Genomic DNA, 19,905 nt, shown 5'->3' with positions numbered 1-19,905 from the left:
CTCGCCGCGATGGTAGCGCGACGGCGGCTGGAAGACGCTGGGCGCGTCGCGTTTATTCATTTTTTTTGTTTAAAGAAAATAAAAAACGCCGGAAATAGGGAACGCGCGGCCGCGGACAACGGCGCAACTGGCTGTCCGGCGGAAATAGCGGTCGCTCTCGGGGTGGGAGTATGGCGGGATGAATTTTGATCTCGAGCCACTTTGTGTGCCGCTCTTCGGAGACAGAAAGGGACCGCGGGAGGAGAGAGAGGAGGGCCGGGCGGAAAGGGAGTAAAGGATGGAAGGACCGGCAGCGACGGGAGAAAGCTTTTCTTTATTTAATTCTTTTTTTTTTCTTGCGGGAAAGATTTAAAAAAAAAGGGATGGCGGTGGTAGTCGAAGAGCGCGAGATTTATGTTGATCGTCATGGAGCGATGAACGAGCGGCCACGCAGAGGGAGGACGCACGTGCCGAGCTGCAGGCGGCCGTCTATTTTCTCGGGCGCCAATGGAAACCTCCCTTCGCGTTTCGCGGTTGCATCCGTACGGCGGAGGCCATACTGGGATACATCTAGTTGGTTGTCGTGGCTGTTGTTGGATCGTTTATTACGTGCGCGACTCAACAAGCAAGCAAGAAAAAAGGACCACCCACAGGGAGCAGTTCCATCAGGGTGGGGAAGAAAATAGGACGGAGAGTCTTAACACACACTTCGATAGATATATATAGAACGCATGGCCAGCTGCGCCGGCATGACTGAAGATTGACGAGATTGTTAAGATGGCCGCTGTTTGTTTGGCTGCCTTCTTCTTTAGTTTAAACATATTTTGCTAAAATGGTCTTTGAATAGCGCTGTTGCGCCTCTCCATGGTGATTAAGTTGACGGACGGGGACATTACAGCTAGCACTTAGCTAGACTCGCAAGAGGGAAAAGCCCACTGTTGAGCTGCTCAGAGCGCGTATTTTGATTGCGCTTTTAAAGTCGGTCGAGTACTCAAGGCGCGTCCACGTCACGTATACAGCTGTGATTATGCATGAGACCGCTCGCCTAGCGTTCACCCTGCAATCATCACTATCATCATCATCATCATTATCATCATCATCATAGACGTCGTTGTCGTCGTCGTAATCGTCATCGTCGTCAGTCTATTCATGTCCACTGCAGGACGAAGGCCTCTCCCTGCGATCTCCAATCACTCCTGTCCTGCGCCAACGGATTCCAACTTACACCCGCAAATTTTCACCGAAAGTGCGGCGAAATACTCCAGCGCACAACCTTTCCTTTTTTTCTCTTTCTGCAATAAACCGATACTATATGCGTTGCTGGACAAATAAAATACTTTGATCAATAAGCCTCTTGATAGTCAAACGGCTCACAATGTTCCGGAGGTCACATTATCAGATTACCGGGTTTATTTCGTGGCCGGCTGTGTACAACTTTTGCAAACAGCTACTCGCACCTTGCACGAGACAACGAGAAGCGGGAAGTATTCGTTCGTGTCCGACACATGGGCATACTTATACACGGAGTCCATAGCGTTCAGGGTGCCCGGTCGGAAACCGGATATCATATAACGGTGTTCAAGTGGTGGGGGTAGGTATAGGTAGGATTAAATGGAGTTTAACTGGGGAGTTAAGAGGCAGCACACCTCCGGCCACTCCATTTAAATTTATGGGAAAATTACCTTGCTTTCAAAAGCGAACAAAAGAAAAAGAAAGAAAAGCAAGAGAAATAATAAAAAGGACACCATAGCACACGCATACACTAACACACAGAAGATGAAAAAAAAAATGATGCCGCATCAACAACGAACCAAGGTCACTGCATAAAATCGTCCCTGTAGTATCTCGAGCTCACGTCCATGTATTTATTAAATGAGTCTCACACTGCACCGAAATGTGTACTTTCGAGGCCACTTATTGACCATTGTCCAAATATCGTCCCAACCGACAGTAAATGATTGGCCAGAGCTCGAAGCCTGAAGCGTAGCTGTTGCCCTTGTTGGGCGTATAGGGAGCAGACCATGCAACAGGTGAGCTATGTCCTCACCCGCCACTCCACGCTTAGACGACGTGGGCCTTGCACGGTGTATATTAAAGGGCACGAGCTTTGCGTAAGTCAGTGAGAGGTGAAAGTGTTGAAGGAAGGTTTCCGGGCTTCGCGGTTATTTTCACAGTTATGGTGAGTGTAGTGTTGGGGACTAAGTGTAGTACACAGCACTATAAGCATATGCTGACACAGTTCTGTTGGAGAGGCATTCTCACTGAGAGCAATGTTTGCCAACACTGTAAAGGGTAGAATTTAGAGTCCCAATGATTCAATTTGGGCAATAAGGTATATGCCGCGTAGTGGACAATCCCAGCTTGAAGTTACTAAAGTAGGTTTCTTTAAACTTGTCCGAAGAATCTTTGCTCGATAATTTATTCCTTCCGCCCCCATGCGGACGCGCCCGCAGACCAACCGGAAATCAGGTTCGCCAATTCTCGCACAACGGCATGGGCAAGTCAAGCTTACTTGTTTTCGCTGACACACCTCGAATTTATCAAACGTTTCCCGGCCTCTCGTCGTGATCTTCGAAAACCTCACGGAATTGTACCAGCTATTATTACATTATACATTATAGAAAATAACCACCGCACAGTGCTCCGCACTTGCAATAGTCACGGAAGGCAAGTGGTCCCGTGTACTTCGATCAGCACGGCTCGTAGGACGACGGTCGCAACTCATCCGCCCTGTAGTCCAAACTGCCAACCACTTGGCACGTACTTTGAGACGAATTTTTTTTTCAGTGGGGGCTTGGCCTATAGATTCGGTGAGCCTATATTATTGCGCCTGATTGACCATGCCGTATATCGCGGTCGGTATTAGTTTTTCTTCGAAAGAAGGATACTCCGTGCTATACCAATATCGTCCAGCATGCTGTCACCGCTCTGTGTAAAGTAGACACGCCTTTTATACAGCCGGGCAACGCCCACGCCGAACACACCAGCCCGGAACCCGTTTCCACGCCATTTTCCGCATGTTGCATCGGAGGTGCGATCGACGATAGACCCCGGCGTTGGTGTTGCGGAAGCTCGATCTCACTGCGGAAACATGCAGGGGCAGTCCTGCGCAGTCGGTCCATTGTTCTTCCTCTCCCGCTACAGACTTGGCGCTTGCCTGAGCGGCCGGCCGTAATAGACTACGGCCGCATCTTCGACGCAGAGGGGCGCCACTCCTTACGCACACACACACACACACACACACGCGAATGCGCGCGTGCTGGTCCATTTGGCTCCCTCGCGGTACAGGGAAGGGGTGGGGGCACCACGCTCGCACACCGCTGCGTGGCCGACAAGGGGCTCGCCTCGTTCACTCGTCCGCTCCTTCTCCTTCGTTGCCCTTGCGAGCGCTGCTCCTGGAGCGCTATTCGTCACGGCAGCGGAAAACAAGGCGTGACAGCTGTATGGGAAGCATCCATCGGCCGCCCGATGGCGCCCATTCTCCCCAAACTCGGTTGTTCTTCCCGCCTGTATACGTTGACGAAGGACTCGTGGCTCCCCTCCGTCCTTGCAACGAGATTTTTTTTTTTTTGTTTTCGCTCTTCGCTCCGCTCTCTCGTTCGAGTGTGCACGTGAGACGATTGCATATATATACACGTCTGTGCTTTGTGGTCTACCTTCTGACTATCTGTAGCGCTTAAACAGAGGCTCTGTAATGTCGCACAATGGCCTGGAATGTTAGAGGAAGAAAAAAAAAGATACATGGATAAAAAAAAACATACCTCTACTGTCGGCTATCAGTATTCCTTTGATTTGGGCGAGTTGGTTCATGGCTATTCGAAAGGCGCAGCGCGATTGGTACGGAGACGAAGAAACACAAACCACAACACAAGCGCTGACTAACAACTGGCACCGAAACCGGGCTATTTATGCGCAAAAAGGCTTGCCATTTAAAAAGGCTTGCCATGTGTGGCAAGCCTTTTTGCATGGCAAGCCTTTTATTTCATTTAAAGAAGTCTGCCTTGTGGAACATCTTTGGACATCTTTGCACATCCGCTACCCAGTTGCGTATCAAAGGTGCCCACGCGTTAAAACCTAACCGGCACGTTCGGTATGATTTGCGCACGCACGTATATTGTACTCAAGTGCTGGCTGCGTTCTCTCTTGTAGAGCGCTCTCACGAGATCGTGTTGCCGGCGAGACTATCCGAGTGCTTGCTAAAAAGGCATTAGGTTTGTCCAGCTTCTGCAACGCTGCACGATATGACGCCGAGGAGGACGCCAAATCAACGCCAAAATTTCCCGCGAGTTGTCACATCACGATGCACAAGGAACGCGCAACTATAAACGCGGTTTGACGAAGATCTTACTGGCTTTACGCAGCACCCTTAAAAAAATTAAAGAAAAAAAAATAAGTGAGAAGAAGTGTCCTGTTCAATTATTGCAGAGCGGGCGCGCCCCCACACATAAAAGAAAATTGCAAAGCTCAAAATCGAGTCGTTGTTTACGAAATTTTTTTTGTACAGCTTCCGTATCTATAGCCTCTGTTAATAGGGTTGCGACCAGTGTCCGAGTACTTTCTCCACAGATAAGCACCCCCCATACCTAGTCGTTGTTGGCCCGTCGTTAGGGCCCCGATGCAGCACGTGAAACGGCTTATCGTAAAACGTGAACGCCACGCTCAATGATGATCCTTTCCAGCTGGGATGTCTGTAAAAGTGCACTGCTCTTTCTCTACAAAAAAGAAAGTCCGCCAATGATGGAACTCGACTTACGCCGACGCAACCCAACTCAATCTGTCTGCGAAGGATTATTGTGTAAAAAGTGAAACGCGCATGCAAGGCGCTGCACTGCAAGATTGTCTCAATACGCTAACTTAACCGATGCACGGGTTGTTGCTGGACTATATAGTTTTGTATTTGCTTGCTCCTACGGCATCAGCCACGACTTGACAGTGTTCTAAGTAGAACTCCGTTAGCTCACCACTCATGCCATGCGTTTATAGTTTCGGCACTATAGGTGGAGTGACGTTTAGGACTTGCCACCATACTGCGCGAATGCGCACAGTCGTGCAATTCGTGCGTTTGCAATGACAAACAAGCAAGCCAACAAACAAGCAAAGAAGCAAACAAAATAAATGCTTCCCTGACTTAGCCTAACCATGCTGGAAGTGCGTAACCTTTTGGTGTATCGTGCACGCATGACTTCCTTCAATCGACGTGCTGCTGGCGAAACCTTCACGAGAACCTTTTACAACTACATGGTCACGACAACATCCCCAGCGGCAAATAAACGCGCGGTGGTCTCTGCTTCACGTCGCTGCGGGACGCGTTATGTTGTTGGGCGCAGCGATGGTGCCAAGAGCGAGATGTTCCAGCCCTGAGTCCCGTCTTCCGGTGTTTACTCTATCGCATGCACAGAGCAGCCCGGAAGAGCGTTTTCAAACTCTTCTCTCGAAAACCGCGTACGCCGACACATTTATGGGGGTCCGCGTTGAGAACGTTTGTAGACGCAAAAATATTTTAAGCGCCCTTGTCCGCATTTACGTGGCTTACTTTGCTTATAAGCTCGTAACCAATCGTATTCTTGTACAATCAGGCAGAACTGAGCTGACGGCTGGTTGCGAAGTCTAGTTTTTTATGGGCCCTATACTAAGAGGAGCTGGCTAGCGCAGTTTTGACCAGACCTTGAGCATGGGATATTTTTGAGGGATCCGAGCAATCATCTGCAACTTCCGGGTCCTCACGGAGGCAAATAATACATGCGTTACTCGTGGACGAGGCATTATATACGAAATGCTTCACCCCTAAAAACGCGCCTTGTGGCTCGACGCTGTTTTGGTAGATCAGTATATTAACAGGCTTGACGGCGCTGCAATGCGTTGCTGCTCCGCATATACGTCGTCATGTTGCATCCCGTAATGAACCAACGCAGAATAAACCAAATAGTTGCTTACGTAAGCTGCAAGTGCACTTTAAAAGGGGCACTTGCGATTAACAAAGAAGGGAAGCAAAATAAAAATATCCCAATGACGGTGCTCTTAGCCGTTCTATCCACTTCTGTGGTCACTGTAGCCTATATACATAGGGTAAGTTTTCAGAACTGTGGTGGGGCCGGCAATTGCCTCACCTGAGCGTATCTTGCAGTGTCATTGGGGTATTTATCACCAGTAAAGCAAATCAGTGTCTCTAAGGACTGTAATAACACGTGAAGCTGCTCCCTTTGCAGACGAGCTACCGCGATTAAAGGAACGCTCTGCTTAAGAACCTATGCAAGAAAGACCTTCCGCATGCATGCCTGCAGCGCCTTGTGTTTTCAGGTCTCCCGCTTTTCATTTGGCAATACCCAAACACTTTCAAAAACTGTTTTACCGATCGCCTTCAATGTGTTCGACGAAATACCAGTAGCACGGTTGGTTTGAAAAAGCCATAATACTCAATACTCCGCTTTCCGCTCAGTGACGTGGCAGCTTTCGTGCTGTTATGCTACTGAACGGGGCGGACAAATACGCATTTGACGCGGCTGAAGCTCAAGCTTGCAGTCAAGCCAAGCCTGCCGCCGCACACGACGCTTATTTTATCAGCAACACTTCGTCGCAAAGTTCTCACATTCATCGAAGGTGACTACTACGTTTCTCAAACCTGAACAACGAGATTGTTTCTGATATTTTTTGAGAACCATGCGTCTTAGCGAAACTTTATGAACAGTTCGAGTGCGTCTGCACCTGTGTATGTGTACGTGGCGTTTGTGGGTTTGCACGATCACTGCGTATATTGTATCATTCATCCAACTCCTGTAGTATAGCAGGTCGGGCAGTAACCCAGACAACCTTTTCTAGCTTTCTATTAAAACAGCACCTATCTTTCATTTATCTCTCTCTGTCTCTCTCTATACGTTATTGAGTACACCGAGTAACATATGCCTACGGAAGACCACCCTCATAAGTGAACAAGCTTATCAACAGAGCACTCATGACTGCAGAAAGAAATAGGTTGGTCATCGGGTACCTCAAATGCCAGCGTGTGCTTGTCAATTTGCTTTCTCGCAGCTTCTTCTTGGAGGAAATATTCACTCCACTGAAGGTAAGTGCATCGAAAAGAGACCGCTGGCACCGAGAAATAACACTCAAGAGATCGTACAAGGTGAAACTTGGCGCGAAAAAAAAAAAAGCGTTTTCCTCCTATAGTGTAAGAAAGATAAGGTTGCTAAAAAGCCGGATGCCCACTTGTCGACTTGAGCACTCTGCCGCGAAAGGACGTAACAAAACACGAAAGAAAGAAAGAAAGAAAGAAAGAAAGAAAGAAAGAAAGAAAGAAAGAAAGAAAGAAAGGAGGAAGTCTCCATAGTGGTCAAATCGCACGCATCGCCCGGGAAGTTGGCATTTGAGAAACGGCGTATGCCCTTATCAGCGTGGAGTGTGCGGCGCTGTGTATGCGGGTACACCCAGGTCAACACGTGTTGCAAGCGAAATAGAAGAATTTTGCGGGACGCACGCAGAAAAATACGGCCGGCGTGTCCGCTGGATTACTAGCAGAAGTGGAATGCGCTACACTCCTAAACCGTCTCTTTATGCCGGGTGCACATAAAGCAATTGTGAACAATCTCTTCATCGCAGTGTTTATAGGTAACGACCACATTAATCCATTAGCTGCACTTCCTGTCAACCTCTTCGTTTTTCGTCAGTTCCTTTTTCTTCTTTATTTGAGGTGAGGCTAGGCTATCAGTTTAGTATAACATAGCTATAGACGAGACCAGATGTACTCTGCGTAATGGTGCTTAATCCCCCCAAAGCGAAATATTGTCAACTAGAGGAAAATGCCAAGTAAAAACGGAAATGAAAAAAAAAAAACGTTAGTTCTGTATCTGTTCTATAAATGTATGTTTTGCAATACATTAGCCACATGAGTCCTTTCGCAGAAATCACACTTTCTATTTGTTGTTCTTTTTCTTTATAAAAATGACTGCTCGGGATTTTTGCAATTTTCATTTTATCTAGTGAACTCATTTCATCATATGATGCCATTATTTAAGCATGCATCAATTCATCATTTCTGAAGAAGCCGGAAACATAATACTTGCGTAAATTTCTAATTTCACTGCAATCAATCAATCAATCAATCAATCAATCAATCAATCAATCAATCAAACGTGTGTATGGTGTCCATCTACGCCCTACTCTTTAAAATTAAATTTACATTATGGGGATTTACGTGCCGAAACCATGATCTCATTGGGGCACACCGTGGTGGGGGACTGCGGAATAACCTGGACCACCTGGGGTTCTTTAACTTGCACCTAAAACTAAATACACGGGTATTTCCGCATTACGACCCCATCGAAATGCGGCCGCCGTGGCCGGGATTCGATCCCGCGACCTCGTGCTTAGCACCCAAGCACCATAGCCACTAAGCAACCACGGCGGGTAGACACATATTTGCTAGACGGAATAAAGTATGGGGTATTCCACTGCGATGACGTTGAAGAGATGGGACATATAATTTAAATAAATAAATAAATTGCCAAGACTTTCTCCAGTTGCCCCAAGTATTCTTCGTAACAGCAGCTTCAAGTGCAAGTAATGAAAGTAGCTTCAGTGCAGCTAGTTGCATATGTCTAGAGCAGAAAACATGCTTAAAGCGGAGTCGTTGGACAACGTTTTCTTTCTGTAAAAAAAAAAGAAAGAAAGGAAAAGAAGTATATTTAGACTTCTCGCGGTACTGAATAATCTCCTGTGGACATTTTATTAATGCGCCTGCATGAGGACATTTCCATGCAAGAGGAAGTATGGAACACATCTTAAATGATATATTATTATTATTATTATTATTATTATTATTATTATTATTATTATTATTATTATTACGTACCTATTTTGGTTCGCTAACAATGGAATTGTTTTCAATGTCAGAAAAACACAACTTGTTTTCGCTCTCCACTCAAGACTCTACTTGCATGAGTCGAACCGTGTTTCTTGTAAATTAGCGCCTATTCTATACGTATATTGTGTGAAATGTCTTGGAATATATTTCGATAGTAACTTTCTTGATAACATAACTTATCACTAATTTGTTCTAAACTGAGGTGAGTCACTTGGCTGTTGTTTAATATCAAGTTTTTCACCGTTGTATGAAAGAAAAAAAATATTGTATATCCACTGGGTTACAGTGTGTTGAGATACGACATTACAGTCTTCGACTTCTGTTCGGATCGTCGGAGATGCAAGGTAGACAGGATTATAAAAAAAATATTCATAAGAATGTTGCCTACAATTCACCAATAATAACAGTTGCAATTATGGTCTACCAAATTTTCAATTTTCTCATCGAAACAGCTGTCGTGAAACAATTTTGGCATGCCGCATTTGAACAAAAAAATTCCACCACAAGGCAACTCAGGAAACACGTTCCTTACGTAGTTCTTCGTTAAGCCACAAGGTATGGTGCGGCCGGACGCTGCACATATATGCCAGACATATTTAACAAGTCACGAGATGAAATCATTAACGTGACTTCGAAAAGCACGCTGAAAGAATTATTAAGGGAGCCATGGTGAAATTAACTTCCAGAACATTCATGCAGCGTAAGATTTACTTCTTCGATTTCCTTTTCTTTAAAGCAGAATAACCAAACGTTATCTCGTTATTTTCCATCTTTTGTGATTCATTTTTTCTTTGTTCTACATGTGTCATCAATTTATGTATTTTTTCCTTTATCCTACAAACCAACTAACGCCTAGACCGGCCTGTTTATGTTGTCTGGCATATTTGCTTGCAGTAAACATTATTATTATTATTATTATTATTATTATTATTTGAAGATATATACTTAGAACAATGAAATAATTCGTTACCGCAGTAGAAAATAAATTCTGAAATATGCGTTCACAAACCATATTGCATGCTAAGGCATACTGCAACTCGCTGCCGGATTTCATTTAATTTCTGCATTCTCTGTTCACGCGAGTTTAATAACGTGCCATAGCTTCGCATATAATTAGTACAAAGTACTTGAAGTCAGACTTTGAAGCATTCTTAGAGAAATGCTTCATGGTAATGTGGCTGCTGCAATACATTGCAGGATTGGCGAAGCGTACGTGGAACATAAAACGTAAAGAGAATAAAAAAAATTTAATCTCTCAGTGAATTTTTCTTTTGAACGAAGTTTTTACACGCCAAATGGAGCGGCCCTCGTGCTTATTGACTTGTATTTGTTCTTTCTAGCACCACGTGGGTGGCGTTGGGAATTAGCGTGAACGAAGAAGTCTAACATCTTCACATCATGAAGGTAAAAAACAAAACAAAACATAAAACAAATAGCTGTGTTGTCTACGTTGTACAAGCACGCTGCGTACCAGCCCAGGTATTAAAAAAAAATCGTGCATGTTACTAAACACGGATACTGAACTTGCTAACCGAAAAAAATTGACATTAACACGAAGCTGAATGAAGCACCAAAAATTTCTTATTCCCATGCGATAATATTGACGTACATGCGCGTTACCCGTGCGTGTCACCATTTTGTTTACAAAAAGCTCGGAGCGCTTCTAGCGGCAGTGTATTACCGAATTTAGAAATCCAGCATGCCAGAGAGCTTAAGTTTACATTCCCCGCCATATTTCTTTCCTTGAATTCTAGCACTCAACGTTCCGATGGCTCTTCGAGATTCAAGAGATATGAAATGGCTGGCTGTGTGCCTTGGCTATATTTTGCCGGACAAGTATTTAGCATATGTGGTACGGTCTTTCATATTCCACCGTAACACACGAGCATAATGAACCGAGGATGCATTTTTTTCTTTCTCTTTTAAATGCCCACTGGTCAGGTACAATTCCAGTTGAAAACCTGGCAGAGTATAATCTATCTGAAAGCAAACTCTGCGCGCCTGGCATCTTTACAATAACCTAGGACTAGAGAACGCTTTGCTTAGGCTCAAGGGCTAACGGGCTGGATCTAGTCGGGTCCGGGTCAGGTTTGAAAACGGCGTGGCGGGCTCGGGCGAGGCAGCGCATGGAACTTTCGGATTCGGGCTGGGCTCGGGCCAGAACGCTATTATTATATTGTTAGAGTATATTGCCCTCCGAGCGCACGTGTACCGGTGCTCCTCTACATCATGCTTTATCGCATTCCTCGAAGCACGGGATCCCAAAGTTCTCTGTTGGCCGACGGGGCGATTTCGTAAGGGGTATTTTACATAGCCGACTTTCGCTTGGGAAGCCGGCCGGAATATGGGAGCAACGCAATATCTGGGGCTTGTAACAGTATGGAGGCATACGCAACATCGAGCCCCAGAGCGAGTCTGCACTCCGACTATAGTATGCCTGCACTCGTACAAGCTAGGCACAGCGTAATATCAAGAGAAGTTTCTGCGTTTCCAGGTAACAATGCTGATATTTTCTTTTATTTATGCGTAACATGTACTCTCTTGTCTGCTATGCAGGCAGGTATAGGACACCCGTAGCTGTAGAAAGGGCTGGAAGAGGAAAATTCCTAGAACGTTGCTTCGGTCGTGCACTTCTTATTATGTTTTCGGAAGAATGTGTGCAGCTGCTACCACTGTAAAACGTTCTGGGCGGAACCTTTCTTTTTCTTTCTGATAGAAAATAGCGATCATCGGCGGCGGAGAAGAATGCCATAAGGTCACGATAAGTATATCGCCAGCCGACTGTAACGCGTAATACATTAGTATTAGATAACTTATGCTAGTTGCATTTGTCTGAGGCTCAGAACGTCGACACTTTCTTATTGAGCGCCTCTGGTGATTTGCACAGCATGGAAGTAGCTGTTTCAAAGTGGTGCCAGCGAGACATGATCTCCTCTTTGGGATGCTGTCAGTTACTACATTTATTAGCAATACGTTTCCTTCATTTTAATTTTTGTGTATATCTCCGAATTATGCGGCTCTTAATTTCTTCCGAACCTAACACCAGGCAATTACCATGTGCCGCGGCGGACAGGCGATACACGCCTCTGCTTCTCGTCGTATAAGCATTGGAAAGCCCTGTTTTCTTTCTCCCTCTTCCTAAGTTGACCTCTCCTGGAAACGCCACTCTTTTTAGCACTCAGGTCACGAACACGGGAAGAAATTTATGAGTGACTCGACGGCCCTCGCGGAATACGGCACCCATCGCCGCTCGGGGTGCACTCAGCAAACTCACAGGGCTTCAGAAATGATACGCTTTAAATGCTTTCCGTACATGCTCGCTTGAAACAGCAAAATGTGGCAGCATGCGGCGTCAACCATGATTATATAGCTGTCCGGCAATGGAATCTTGCATTAGCGCTCTCTCAGCTCACCGCCGGCCACGCACGAATGGGGAGCGAAGTTATAGGTGTCCCGGTGATCAGAATTTAGGCCCTCTATAGAAACCGCCGTAACCGCAGTCACGGCCCCGTTAATTCTCGTTGACATTCGGCCACGTTACCACACGTTTTAAAGGGCCGGAACCCTTCAAAAGTGGTGAAAGTGTGTGTTTTCTAAGTAGGTGTGCTGAAGGAGGTGCTATAGATGCTGGAGGAGACTATATATGGCTACTTTTCTTCCCTCAAGCGTCGTCTTTTTTTTTTCGAAGTTCGCGCGCGTGACCTTGGTGAATCGGATTCACGCTGCGAAACGCCCCGCGATCGTTAGAATAACCTGCTCACGAAATTTTCAGGCGTAGCATCTCGTTTGATTAGCGTCACGAAACCGATTTGGTCGTCATATCATGTACGTTGGATCACGGGAAATTTCGTGTCTTTCGGAAGCCGTGGTTCCACATAGAAACGGCCCCTGCAGAATGTTAAGGCGAGCGGGACAAATTTCGAGCAATAAATTACTGCAGTACTTTAGTTGATTGATCAATAAAGCCTGAAAAAACAGCTGTCGAAACTCTAGATAAGGCACTAAGGTACGTTCAGCATACATCCAAGGAAATAAGAAGTACTCCTGCCTGTCTTAAAAGCATGTCGACAATCGCATGTGTGCGTACTTTTCCACTGTATGACTGAGGGGCACGCGCTACGGAGCTGCTGTAACCACTTTCATTAGTTCAACCTGCGCGAGGACGAATTAAAAAAAAAAAAAACACGATCAGATTTTCGTTAAATGACAGCAAACTTCAAGAAAATATTGCTCCAGAACTTTTCTATTGAAAGATAGCTTAAACACTGAAGTGAAGCGCTTTAGTGAGCAACAATAAAGCCCGCAAAAAAAAAAGCACGACATGTTGCGTTTCGCCACGTGTGTCTCGATCCTTTCCGTGAGTTTTATGTGGCTACGCAGCGCGTTTAACTTTAATATGTACTGCAACAAACTCTAGCTCCAATCTAAGTCCTTCTTTGAACCTTGGATATATATATTTTTTTTTATTCGGCGAAGTAATCCTCCACGCTGAAAACGCGTCTCTTGTATATGTAGATCATGGCACAACACCTTAAAACGCAATCTTCTCTGGTGATACTTGCCAAAGGAAACTCGAATAATCCCACGTGACTTTCACGGAAATTGTGTGGCATTTATACGAAAACCGTGCCAATTTCACGCAGATAACGCGGGAAAACACACATTAACACGTTGAGTTATTGGACAGCAAAAAGAAGCGTTTCAGTAGGGTACACCGTGTCACGACTGCTCCCTCGTGGCGCGATTGTTCGAAACGAGTTTCATTCTGAAAAGATTAAAGAGAAGCCAGGAAGGTATCGAGCGTATGATGCGGCGATGTTCGGCCTATTGCCTTTGAAACGCCACACGCCGAGGAATAAGGTGCGTGTTACGGAAAAGTTCCGTAACATCGCAATTTGCATCGCAATTTGGCCCCAGAGCAAGTGCAATACGTTTGTAGTGCCATCACGCGCGAGACTAACATGTTGCGGGTTATCAGGTATTCCCTTTCTTTCGCAACCATCACGGCCCCACTTATCGAAAGAAACGCCCCGCTTGCCATATCTTGGTCACGTTTCCTGAACACCAAGTAAGAAGGTCGAGAAAACACATTTTTGCTGTTATTTTTTTCTCGGGCGCTCAACATAGCCCTAAGCTATATCCTGTTCTGAAGTTAAATGCAGAACAAGTGTTTTTCTTTTCCATTTCTATTGCCCTCCCGTTACGTTTCCTTTCTGCACAAGAAGGATGCATGCACGCGAATGATCCTCGAGGTCCATGGGCCTACCTTTTTCAAGCGAAGATCCGCGGCCGACCTGGGCGCTGCGTGACACCGCGATGCACTTTTCACAAAAAATAAAATACTGACGAAAAAAAACGGTCCTTAGTGAAATCAGCAGCTCGCACCACTAGCCACGAAGGAAAACTATGGTACCTCGCAGTTTTCGACGGCGAGGTCTCACTCGCGCTTTCTCCGCAGGGAGGAGATTGGCACAGAGAGAACCAAATGCACGATGCACCGACGGCGCGCCGCTTCCCGAAGTACGCGTTTGCCTTCTCGCAGGTTCATCGGCGCAAGTGGTGCCTCAGACGTCCCGTTTGTCGAACGAGTGAAGGAAGGATGAAAGAAAGGAAAAGAGATAACGGGTGAGGGTGAAACAAACTAAGGAAAAAAAGAAAAGCGTACCGTAACAAGCTGAGAGTGGGAATACTAAGCGGGGCAGCCCCTGCCCGCCCGCTCGCCCGCGAGACACCGCTGTCTGCCGCGACGCCTCTCCAACCAACTTGCTGGCAGGCAGGGGCGAGCCCGTGTGTGCGCTTCGCGCCGGAGCGATGACAAAGGAACGTCCTCTCCCTGCTCACCTTCGCACTCGCCGGCGAGCTCAACGTCGACGTCGTCGCAGTCGTCGCCGGCGTAGAGTACGGCCCACGCGACGGGTGCTGTGTACACAAGCGTAGGCGCAAAGTATGTATGCACATTCCTTTCGCCGCCGCCCTCTCTCTCACGCGTTCCCAACACCTTAACGTTACGAAAGCACACCGCGCGCTTTTATCCGCCGCTTGTCGCATCAACGGAGAGAGCGCGTACGTGTCGGGCCGTAGCGGATGGCGCAAAGTTGTCGGGAAGAGAGGAGAGTGGAGAAAACGTGGCGCCAGTGTTCGGAAAGCGGATGCTGTGTGCGAAATACCACCATGCCGTAATAAGAAGAAAATACAGGAAACCGGCGAAGAAAACACGGATGGCTCCAGAGAAGGCAGCTGGAAGTGCGTAGCAGCGTAGTTTTGTTTGAGGCCAATAAACGCGCATGGAACGGGAAGTGGGCAGATACATAGATATATAGATATCTTTCTATCGACATACATACATACATACATACATACATACATACATACATACATACATACATACATACATACATACATACATACATACATACATACATACATACATACATACATACATACATACATACATACAGACAGACAGACAGACAGACAGACAGACAGACAGACAGACAGACAGACAGACAGACAGACAGACAGACAGAGAGACAGACAGACAGACAGATAGATAGATAGATAGATAGATAGATAGATAGATAGATAGATAGATAGATAGATAGATAGATAGATAGATAGATAGATAGATAGATAGATAGATAGATAGATAGATAGATAGATAGATAGATTTGTGCATTCGTGTCGATATCCTGAAACGTACTCGCAGACGGAGCAAGGACGCAAAGGTGACCACCAGTGCATTAATAAATTGGGATCGAAGTGCAGCGAGGTGTTGAGCGTCGCTGTGTTGTCGTTGTCACGTAGGACTCTGCGTGCGTTTGACATTTTTTACGCCGAGCTTGTGAATGGCATAGATAGGTGCACAAATGCTGACGGGTGTGACGGGTTTATAGTAACATCAGGGTTGCGAAAATGGGCAAGCACCGCAACAAAGACGAGTAAAAGGGACCAGAAACGACGAGGTATTTCATCTTTGTGAAACCAGCATCGCACGGTGTCAAACAGAGTGAAGCAGAGAAAGAAGAAGCAGAAAAAAAGAGGGGAATCGAGAGGAAGCGAAAACACAGGCTGGAAGATTCGGCGTACAATAAAATTACGCCCACCTCCCGCAACGTGTACTACGCCGCCGCGGCTCCACAAAGTTGGCGGAGCGTGAAAAATACGCGGCAAAAGAGGCGACGCGGGGGCGACGCTCTCCCGACGTGCCCCGGGACGATTGCGAATTCGCAGGCGAGTCACACAGAGCGCGAAATTAGTCGGCGACAAATTGTTTCGGGCGTGACCGCGCGTGTCCTAACGCACAAATTTGCAGAAAGAAAAGAAAAACGTAAAGTGGCCACAATAAAATAGAAAGAAAAACGACGTCATATATTTTTTTTTAGAGCGAGAGCCTAAAGCGGCCTCGAGGAATCAAGTTCGTGTCCTTGGAATGCCCGGAATGCCTACATTTACTACCGCTACGCGTGTCTCCCTCAATACATATTTTTTCTTTTACTTCCAGGACACGTTCTCTCGCCTCTGTGTCTTTTTTGTTTGTTTCGGCGAGCTTTTGGAACACCTGGGCCTGTTCTACTTTCCCTTACTCGTGCAGAGCACATGCCACAAGTATAGTGCGTCTGTCCCATAAACTGATTCTCCCATATATATATATAAGCAAAAGGATGCAAGAAGAAAGTAAAGACGAACAATGTCACTCTCCTAATGGCACGTAGGCGAGTTAGGAATATTCTTAAACGCCCCGCCGTCGGTCCGCTTGGAGGAGAGGTTAACGGCATTAACTTTTCGCAGAAGCCGTCGCGGGGCCCTTTATCGTTGGCTCCCAGGATAATTGCGTCAGGTGCGGCACGGAGGCATGCCGTCACTGAAGGGATGCCCCCCCTCCCATCCCCTCACCCCTCTCTCTTCATCCACCCCTCCACGGGTGAAAAAGCAGAGTCAGAATGCAAGGGTGTTGCTAGGCGGTTTATGACCTGCCCCCTAATATGAAAAGCATATGAGACGGCGCTCCCACAGGAGCGGGATTACGGGAGCATAAATGAAGAGAAGCCATAGAATTGCGCCAAAATATATTAAAAAAAAGGCGAGCGCGTGTACAGTGCGATGCACGATGACATTTTGACGTCCCTGGCACACGGCTGCGCAAAGTTCGGAGGAAAGTGAGGTCATCGCTTTCTCGAAAAGGGCTGAGCGGCAAAAAAAAGAATGAAGAATAAGCGTACAAGAGACAGACATGAGCCAAGAAATCCACTAAGAAACGTTCATTATTCATGTAAGCTACGCGAGGGATGACTGTGTCTTACGATCCGTATCACGGAGCCCGTCGTCTTTGTCGGCATTGCATTGTCGAGATGAAGTTTATGCGGTTATCCTCTCAGAAAAACGTAATTTCGTAATATCTTGTATATATAAGCTCGGAAATCGATTTGACAATTAAGAAAAAAAAACATTAAAGGAAGCGAGCGATGAGGCCAGCTGTTGCCCGAATCGATGCCACGCTCTTCATTGCTCTTTTTTTTTTCGAGTTGAGTGAAGTAATTATATGACCACTACCATTCTCTATAAGCTGTAGTGTCATTACCTTATGACACTTACTAGACATTGTTTCATGTCTATCTATCTATCTATCTATTTCATCTATCTATCTATCTATCTATCTATCTATCTATCTATCTATCTATCTATCTATCTATCTATCTATCTATCTATCTATCTATCTATCTATCTATCTATCTATCTATCTATCTATCTATCTATCTATCTATCTATCTATCTATCTATCTATCTATCTATCTATCTATCTATCTATCTATCTATCTATCTATCTATCTATCTATCTATCTATCTATCTATCTATCTATCTATCTATCTATCTAATCTAATCTGTGTATCTCTGTCTGTCTGTCTGTCTGTCTGTCTGTCTGTCTGTCTGTCTGTCTGTCTGTCTGTCTGTCTGTGTAAAGTTGTAGCTTCAGTATGGTATATGCGGTGCATTTATGTCGAGGAATGCACAATTGCACCAGTAGCCCTTAGTTTGGCAATGCATCGCTAATCTTAGGCAGCTCGAGTTTAGGGTTTCATGATTGAAGTAAAAATCAAACGCGAGCCGTTAGGTTGCTGAGGTCAAATCTCGACTGCTCGCATTTCGAAATCAGCCGCCATTCAGTTGGGCGTCATTTAGACTGAGACGTTAGGCGCCATTCGCTAGTTAGACGAACGGTTGCAAGCGCTCAGCCCATGGCTCGCGTGCTGCAACACGTAATACGACACTTACCGCCACTGAATAGGAGGAGAAAATTCAACAGAACACATTTTATAGTATAGTTACATGCACTACGGGCTTTTAGAAGCCAGCAAACATGCTTAACATGTAGTTGTTCCTGCAGCTGCAGCTATTCAGACGAACTTACGCATCGAACCAAACATTGCAATGCTATACTCTTCACTTTGCGGGCCGTCCTGATGCAATCAGTGCCGTAGTAAAGTATTCGTGTGACACTGCAATCAGACTCCCCCAAAACAGTTGAGTTATGTACTAAAGTAATTTGAGCCCGGCCTATTGTGTTTGATGGCACGAGCTTCAGGTCAGATTTTCGCACGTTAGTGTCTTGAAGAACAAAACTTTTTGGCTTTGGAATGCTCACTGTTCGGCACGCAAGTGCACTCCTGGTTTAGGCTGTCAAGGCACTGACAAGACATTGCATTGGCAAATAGGTAAAAAAGAAAAAAAGAAGGGAAAACCTGCGTTGGGATTTTACTGTTTGTGCTGGCCGCCACACTTTCTCCATGAAACTCGACATTTATTTCCTCAACCGAGTCCGACTTTTCGTGCGATCTCTGACGCATGACCTGGGATTTGTTTCTGTTGTATTTAGAAGCCCACAGATGAAGGACACGGACATATATTCCGATGAACATCATCAACACTAGTGATGAGCCTGCGCGCGCTACGCGTCGGTCTCGTCACTTCCCAAGTTCTCGTGACTTCGTTGCGAGCTTTGCTCGAACGTCCTTTTTTGGCCTCCGCGACTTGATATACGTCATGTACTTACGCTTCGTCATCTCGCATGCATTTTCTTTTTCTTTAATTACCAAGCCACTCTGCGCAAGATACACCTCTGTGCATCTCAGCCCAGCTTTAAAGTCTAGAGTAGAGGCTGAAGGTAATGCGCATTTCAGTTACCTTCGACTACACTTCCGGCTATTTTGCTGCTGATCGTCCTTCTTGACGGTGTGCTATAAGAAATGCCAACCGTTGCTCGCCAGTACATTTCGCTACCATCCCAATGTTGGGCTTACAGAGAGTAACGACTTTCTTTGTCAACATTTCTTTCCTTCTAATCTCCGCACTGGCTTAGTGGTTGTGTAATTCTCTTGCCTGTAACAAGGTTGTCGGTTCGATTCCCAGTGGTGGCTGCCGTATACCGATGGCGAGGACACAACGCGAGAACGCTCGTGTGCATTCCTTAGGCGCGCGGTAAGGAAACCCAGGGGATCGAGGTCAACCTGAAGCATTCTACCGTACGACGTCTCTTTCATTCCTGGTGTTACCTGGGACGCTGAATCCATCAAGTTATTACGTATTTCCAGTCTACTATAAACGGTGGGGCTTGGACGGCACATTGATCTCGAGAAATAACTCCTACCGGCATTGGCAGGTCATCGTGCTCTGTTAAGAAAAAAATAATATAAAGAGGTTCTTGGAAGGGACGATTGGTTATACCGGGACAACAGTAGGCGGTGATGTAAATAGCCCGATCTCCATTGCTAATACCATCAGCTGTCAATTGTGCAATGCATAACGATCTCTACAACCTTAACTGTAATGTAATGCAATGAAACGTAAAAAAATTATAAATAAAATCTAACTTTTAGTGCGCTTTCGTGGAGACGGAAAACTGCAAAATACAGCTGCAGGACCCACGCACTGGTACACAAGCTCTCTATCTCTCTCGCTTTTAATGCAGCTTGGAAAAAAAGAAGAAATGCCCGATAAACTTAAAGTGTTATTACTTTACCGAGCGAAGTTGCGCGTGCAGCTTCAATTTCTAGAGTGCACTTAGCCCAAGCTG

General features: G+C 45.9%; 1 protein-coding gene across 8 annotated transcripts in view; it reads right to left on the bottom strand.

Annotated features, from left to right (window-relative positions):
- Positions 1–19,905, bottom strand: part of LOC139052454 (alpha-2C adrenergic receptor-like) — a 744,579-nt gene that overhangs the window by 18,365 nt on the left and 706,309 nt on the right. The window contains exon 1 of one of the 8 annotated variants that reach the window (XM_070529566.1): positions 14,678–14,780. The exons of 4 other annotated variants lie outside the window; for them this stretch is intronic. The gene's annotated coding sequence lies outside the window, so the exon portion shown is untranslated. Of the gene's footprint in view, positions 1–14,102; positions 14,227–14,249; positions 14,387–14,501; positions 14,595–14,677; positions 14,781–19,905 lie in introns of those variants that run through there. 3 more of the 8 variants (XM_070529567.1, XM_070529568.1, XM_070529565.1) reach the window with 3 other exon arrangements.

Source organism: Dermacentor albipictus, unplaced genomic scaffold, assembly GCF_038994185.2.
Source record: "Dermacentor albipictus isolate Rhodes 1998 colony unplaced genomic scaffold, USDA_Dalb.pri_finalv2 scaffold_23, whole genome shotgun sequence".
NCBI classification, from domain to species: domain Eukaryota; kingdom Metazoa; phylum Arthropoda; class Arachnida; order Ixodida; family Ixodidae; genus Dermacentor; species Dermacentor albipictus.
This window is presented reverse-complemented; position numbering and strand designations above follow the sequence as displayed.